This window comes from Barbus barbus (assembly GCF_936440315.1).
Source record: "Barbus barbus genome assembly, chromosome: 42".
Lineage (NCBI taxonomy): Eukaryota > Metazoa > Chordata > Actinopteri > Cypriniformes > Cyprinidae > Barbus > Barbus barbus.
The window spans coordinates 12,429,623-12,437,211 of record NC_136720.1 but is presented as its reverse complement, the minus strand read 5'-3'; positions in this window follow the sequence as shown (position 1 = coordinate 12,437,211).

The window sequence follows — 7,589 nt, the reverse complement described above, 5'->3', positions numbered from 1 at the left end:
AGTTCAGAACACACTGATGTAAGACGTATAACCTGGGCCAATCCAGAGCCATTGAAAATCAAAATTTAACGGCTCTGGGCCAAGCATAGCAGTTCTAAAGTAGATGACGCATGCTGTGTAGTTCAGTTTGAAGTCACCTAATATGATGTCTCTGGCCCAAAATCGCTGCATGAATGTGAACAATTGAGACAAAAATGTCATGTGTGAACAGCGAATTTTTGTATTTACCAGTAAAGTCGTTCCAGTAATTTCACGGCAATTTACTGGTATTGCTGTGTGAAAGGGGCTAATTGTAAGATACTTTGTGAGATGCAGTGAAATACTACTTTTCACCTGCATAGGTTTCTTTCTAATTCTTGTCTAAACATTATAAAGCTTATTTAAAATGTTTTTCTCGGGTATGTTTGTTCACTGCAGTAGTATGCAAACTCTGGTGTCTCTGCTGTAAACACACGGTATGGATTTATTTGCCATAATTACACTTAGCAGGACCTAATTAAGTTATGAACAATTTGCTTTCAAAACACAAGGGAAACTTCACACAGACGACGGCAGGCGAAGACGCTGTGACCAAAGATGTCATGCACAGCAATCTCTCACTCCTTTTCCAGCTTAGTGGGTTTCTGCCAATATGGTTACATGCCAGCCTTTCAGAAGCCTCAAAGCTACTACTTGCTGGAGCATTTATGGGCTAATTACACTAATAAACAATAATGGAGGACCTCCCCTGTTTAGTGATGTTCTGCTCTCATCTTTTGCTTTCTTTCATGTCTTCATCTATCCCCTCCTGTTCTCTCAGGCCTCCCAGCTCACGCAATGCTTGTTCTCACAGTCAGTCTCATCTGCTGCCCCCTGGTTCCTCTTGCCATGGCTGGGGACTGACATGCCTGCGTGTTTTTTACTTGAAGTGGGCGGTTGAAAGCAATGCTTTCCATTACAGTTTTCTCACCACAGTTTTGATGCTCTGCAGATTTTTTTGTTCCCCTTTTTGCTTAAAGCGCAAGAAATTCACCCGATGGATGATGAGCGCATGCTGGAACATGCACAATTGGTCAGATCATTGACTTTATGGTTCACTTAGCAGTGCAAACATCACCTGCATGCTTTGTAGTATTTAACACTCAATTCGATGTGAATCTGAAAACATTTTACATCATCCTCCTACACACTTGCAAACACACAGTCTGTCAGACCAAGTGTGGTGTAATGAATGTCATTAGCTTTCTGTGAGCTGCGGGCATGCAGAATTCATGAGAGGGCATTTATTTATGCCAGCACGGCAGGCGTGCGGATTATTGCAGGAGGTGGGGAAGAAAGGTGAGAGTGTGAATTTGCCAAAGGAAAGGAGGGAGGCGAACATCCTATCACTGGCTAAAGCTCTTGCAACACATGAGAGTTGGATAAAGTTCAATCTCTGAGCGAACCCAGACATTAACACGGTTAATGCTTTCACTTTTATAGTGACCTCTGGGTTATTTCCTAATGGTACAATGAGGTTTGAGTGTGTGTAGGGTGTTTGGGTCAATATCTGGACTTAAGGAAGTTGTGCTGCCAGAAGCTGTTGTATTTGAGAGAAAGTTCCTTTGGTGCTCTATGGTTGTCAAATGCTAAGAGGTGCCAGAGGTTAAAACATCATTTTTATCATGCGTAGTGCATGCATGAAGGTGTGGTTATGTTTCCCTTTTTCTTTTTTTTTCTTTTTTTTAACAAATTTTCGTGTGCAAAATCCAGTAATTCAATAGGAATCAGCATGATCTTAAATATCTTAAAGTGATAATTGCAGGAGGCCTTTATTAACCCCCCGGAGCCTTGTGGAGCAATTAATTTTTTGTATTTTTTTATAAATGATGGATGCACTTTTTTTAACTTCTATTGGCCTATTAAATATCAACACCCATTCACTGCCATTATAAAGCTTGGAAGAGCCAGGACATTTTAAATACAACTCTGTGTATTCGTCTGAAAGAAGAAAGTCATAAACACCTAGGGAGACTTGAGGGTGAGTAAATCATTGGGTAATTTAAATTTTTGGGTGAACTATCCCTTTAAATGTTTGTTACACATCATAAAATTGGTTTTGTTTTGATTGTTTCAAAATTTAACATTTGTTTATTTTTGTTTAAATTAGATTTTGAATCCCAGCTTTTTGTATGGCGTCTGAAATTTGAGCCTCATTGTATGTGTTGCATGCTACTGTGGGAATCATGAGGATCATGGTTTACAATTAGACTGTTGGGTCCTATCAGTTTTTTTTTTTTTAAACTGGAAATGCTGCCAGAAACAGGAAGACGTTTAAGTCATGCATCTTCCAACACGTCTAATTAGCTTGTTTCCCTCTGTGCCCAATTTGCCTACTGCAGGAAGGCAGCGATGACTTGGAAAATCCTTTTCTGCCTCCTGTCACTCTTTCCCCTCACCCCGTTTTCTCTTCCCGAGAGTGTGTCAGTGATCCATAGCCTTCATCTGGCACCGAAAAACAGCCAAGCAATTTGTCCCGACCTCTGTCATGTTTGCCCAGCCGCAGTTGCTGTTGGCGGAGAAGTGGCAGGCCCAATCTGGGATAGGATGAGTATAATGGTGGCTGCAAGGTGCCCGTTGTCATTTGGACATGTGTTTATGCGTGGGTTTCAGGCCATTATGGTACATTGATAGGGGACAAGAGTAATTCGCCTCATTTCCATGGATTCATCCCCTCTCAGTATACTGGAAAATAGGCAGCTGTTCTTGTCCTGGGGTTTGAGAGCATGTGCTTCTTTGAGTGTGTAAAATATCAGCGCAAATGTTCTATGTGTTCATTGGGCTTAATGGTAATGGCTGGTTATACACTACTGTAAGCATGTAGAAGAGAATAAGAGATGCTAAATCAAAGACTGAGATGAGCTGAGCTTTCTCAAGAAGACACCTGCTGCAATAAACGATACAGCAATATGGATTAGCAACAATGATGACACATTCTGCAACATGCAGCTATCAGATGTTTGAACGGTTTTATAATGCATGGGCTTTATTATCATTTCAGCAACTTGTTCTCAATTGCACAGTGCTGTGTGGGAATGCCTCCTGGAATTCAATTCATGAATTTGAACTGAGGCAGCAAAGAGAATGGAGAATCACAATTTGGACTTAAGTTTTCCAAGATTTGGAAAGAAGAAATATCAAATTTTCATGTATTTCTTTATATATATATATATACACACATTTATATATGATATATAATTAGGGATGTGACGAGATCTCGTGGCGCGAGAATGTGAATTTTGCAGTGTTTACATTAGAGCTGCACCATTAATCGTTAAAAAATTGCGTTCTTGATTCAAACACCCACGCGATCTTATTCCTGAATGACAATGATTCAGCTATGTCTATTACGACTGTTTCACATCGCGAGTGTCAGTGGATTGTGAGAAGCGCGTTTTGTCGCTGCCCATGTTGCTGAATCAGAGAGTCGGCCATCATCACGCTTCTAATATGAATGCTGTCATTCACTGATATGGGTGGTGACAAAACACGTGCTCACTGACGCTTACGATGTGAAACAGGTGTTAAATGGTCATGAAACCCCCCTGTTTCAGCACTGGTCGTTCACATCTTAGATCTGAAAAAGACTCCAGAAATGGGCGTGTAAAATTGTGGAAAAGTGGGAGTGTAGAGGGTGGGAAGAGGGGAAAAAACAACCAATAAAACACAGACCTATAACACACTCATTATACAGACAGATTAATATTAAAATATATTTAAAACAGAAAGAATAAAAGGCATAGTTACTTTTTGTTAACTCTTCTTTGGATTGTGGTCTATATCATTGTTTGCTGTGTATCACAATAATCAGTTATCGCGTTCATGATCAGACGTACCGCTGTATCAGCTCCCTTATTTTTGCATATTTCATTTGAAGAAGACATGTGCGCAAACACGGTGCTGATTCATGTTTAAAGCATGAGAGAATATGAAATATACTCACAAAAACTTGAAACACGCTTGCTCCGGTCCGGATATCAACTATGATTGGTGCAGCGAGTGTTATTAAAGCCATTGCGGCGTTCCGTGCAGAAACCGCTCTCTCTCGTGCACGCTCCACATGTTGTCATATTAAATATTGTTGCGGTCATGTTCACAGAAATGAACTGATAGCGTGAAGCTCTTTCATGAGATTTGAATTCTCCGCTGTAAGACGACTTCATGCATAATACAGCGCAGTGATTGGATGGTAAGAGTTCATTCTAATGAATAATACTGAGAATAGCTCGGAAAACTGATGACGTAGACGCGTACTCATTAGCCATGACAGCCAGTCACCACTCAGATAGCACATGTACGTCTGCAAGATGTCTGTTAAAGATCTCTTGATCTGGAAAGCATCTGCTGTCTACAAACGTCTGGCAAACGTCTTTCAGATGTCAGTTTTACATACATTCTAAATCATAAACATCTTAAAGACATCTAATAGACGTCTATTTGACATCTAAAAGGAAACTTCCTATAGACATATTGCAGATGAGCAAACACCCTAAATAATACGTCTTGCAGATGTAAATGCAGACATCAAATAGACGTCTCGGAGATGCACGTGTGCTATCAGGATCCAGATTAAGACATATACGTCACTTTTTCTGACGTAGGATCAACTTTTCTTTTTGAACCGGAAGAATGAAATTGCTCCAAAAAAAATAAACGCTTTTTCCTTAATAATTGACATAATGAGTGCTATTGTTGTCTTCTATTTGCTACTGATGACAACCTGTTCATATATATTAACATCTCAAAAAATGTTTTAGGGTTTCATGACCCTTTAAAGACATTAAAATCTGCATTCATGCTGCTGCTGATCCAGAAAGAGCAACACAAACAGTCTTTTCAACCACACTTCTTTATTTCTGTGTTACAGACATTTAAATAACAGAAGTACTGAGATAAAAGTTTATAGTTTGGGTATAAACACTTATTGTCTACAGTAGCGATCAAAACGAAAGTATGTTAACACTTGTATGTATTGTAACGTTTATCCTCTTCCGCCAGGAAATGGCGACAACCCGCTTAAAGTATTTGTCATTGAAACAATCATTCATTCAAAGAGATTCCAATAGTGAATCAAGTCTTTATTGAGACACTGACTCCTTCGTTGAATTTTCATTTTTTTATTTTGTTCAAATTAATATATATTTTTAAAAGACTTAAGTAATGAACATCTTGTCAGAACCACTAGTACATTATGTGATTTTGTTTAGTTTTCTAATCTTTTTTTTCATGATCTCCAGTTTATATAAAAAAAAGGTGATTCTCAGTTTATCCAGAATTGTTGTTTATTACTGCATATAATTAATTAAAATAGAAGTTTAATTTCATAAAGTACAAGTTGATTTCAAATTGCACCTACATTTTTTGCATTTTGTGTTTTTCAGTTGAATAAAAGAGTATTTTTCCCTATATATTTCATTGTTGAGGATTTTTTTTAAAGTCTAAAAATCTCGTCTCGTCTCGTTCTCGTGAACCAGTCTCGTCTCATGGGATAAGTGTCTCGTCACACCCCTATATATAATTATAGCTATAATCTGTTTCTCTCTATTAGTCTGTCTAAATGTGCAGAATTTCTTCGAATTTAGTAATTTCATTAATTTAATTAAATTTCTCTTCATTCTAAAATTTAGCATTTTTCCCAAGCCATGTGCATCAAGACATTCCTAATTTTGCCACTGTCTGTGCTAAATAACACACAGATGGCAGTTCTTGATGTTAATGTGTCAGCCCGTGGATTCGACGACAGACTGTGTTATTTGGAGGAAATAATGTAATTAAAGTTAAAATATTAATAGCAGCTACAGTGATTGAATAACCCAATCATTGTGTTCAAACCAGCATGTTGTGATCTGAACATTTTCAGTATGCTGTGCTTGATTTCATTAGATGTCTTTGAGCTGACCTTGAATAATTTAATGTATGTTGTATCAGCTCTACAGACGTTGTTAAACATGATTATATTAAGAAATTGTGTCCGGTAACCCAAAATGTGCTTTATGCGGTAGATAAAAAAATCTCACATTTTTAATGTGGTCATTTGGACCTTTAAAAAATTTAATTGAGCACTTATATGTTAATAATGCACAAGTCTTCTTCAGACCTCAAGCCATATGTTTCATCACTCTGTTTCAAGATAGTAATCTTCTGTAAAGTTATCAAAATAAGAAGTGATCATGCCTTTCTTTGAGTTTCCAATGAATAACGTTTTCTTTGACCATCAATCCTGCTACTGCTACTTCAGAGTGGCATAAAAACAGTCCCATGTCAGGACTCGGAAAAAGGGACGTCAGTAAAGCCAAAGCCACATGGTGTGTTATTATCTTCTGGTGTGCTTCCATTTATCTCCTGCCCATGTCATCTCTCTCCTCTGGTTTTCTTTTATACAACATCTGCAGCCCATTGCATTACAATGACTCCCCAAGGATGACCTGACTACGGGGCATATGCCTGCAGATTCGCTTTGGTCTTGTCATCGTTCCGTAACCGTAATATATGATTTGCCGGTCTCTGATGTAAGACCTTGAGAGGCTCTGTGAATCTGTTGCTCCGATGTCATATTCGTTCCAGTCAATTACATCACCTACAGACTGGCTCATCCTCCTCATTCAGTGGTGCCTCCTTGAATCCTCCAGTTACGTTGTACAGGTAGATACGTCACTGCTCCTTTAAGAGTGTCTTTATAGATCCTCATAATCTGTGATGCTTTCATCCACCTCAAACCCCCCTCCCCCCTCCCCCCAAAATAAGGCCCACCTTGATTCACCCAAGCACGAAAAGAATTGCACACAGCATTCGCCTCAAAGTTTAGGTCTGAACGCCTTTGATACTGTCATGGGGAATGTAGGCCAATGGTATCAAGGTGCCCCCCAGAGAGACGCTCACAGAACACCACAGATAACATCAAACAAAATGTCTAAAGCGTCCAGCCATAGTGGGGTGAGAGGTGTGTTGAATTTCACTGCAGAGAGAGGCTGTATTTTCTCTTATGCTTAGAGCTAGACAGGGACTCTTTTTTGCAGGATTATATAAAGGGATTTCAAAAGCAAAGCAATGATTGGATTAATTTCACTGTTACTCTTCTAATTATTTAACTGTATAGAGAGAATTTAATATGAACTGTTATTAAAAACAGTAAAATAGGCTATGTAGTGTATGCTGCATTCTTTTAGAGAGTAATTAATTTAGAGATTGGATTGGAAATGGCTGTTGATTTGTAATTAGGATTTAAGGAATACGTCATTTGTATTTCATTTGTGTATATTTTATTATATTGAAGGGATTAGATAATTATGTAATCAGTACGTCAATATGTCGATGTGGTTGATGTTTTGTGGTGCTTTATGGCAAAATGAATATGCATTCAGATTGTCTGATGTTCCAATAGTTCAGTATTTTCAAAACAATTAGTATTCCCAAGTATATTAATATCTGAAAAAAATGGAAAGATTTGAAACTCTTTGAATTGGTTGAACATATCACCTGGTCCATTGTCAGACACATTGCAATCAGGCTCAGGATATTAGTAGTCTTTGCACGCAAGCAGAGAGGAGGTAAGGACACTTTAAGCCGCACTG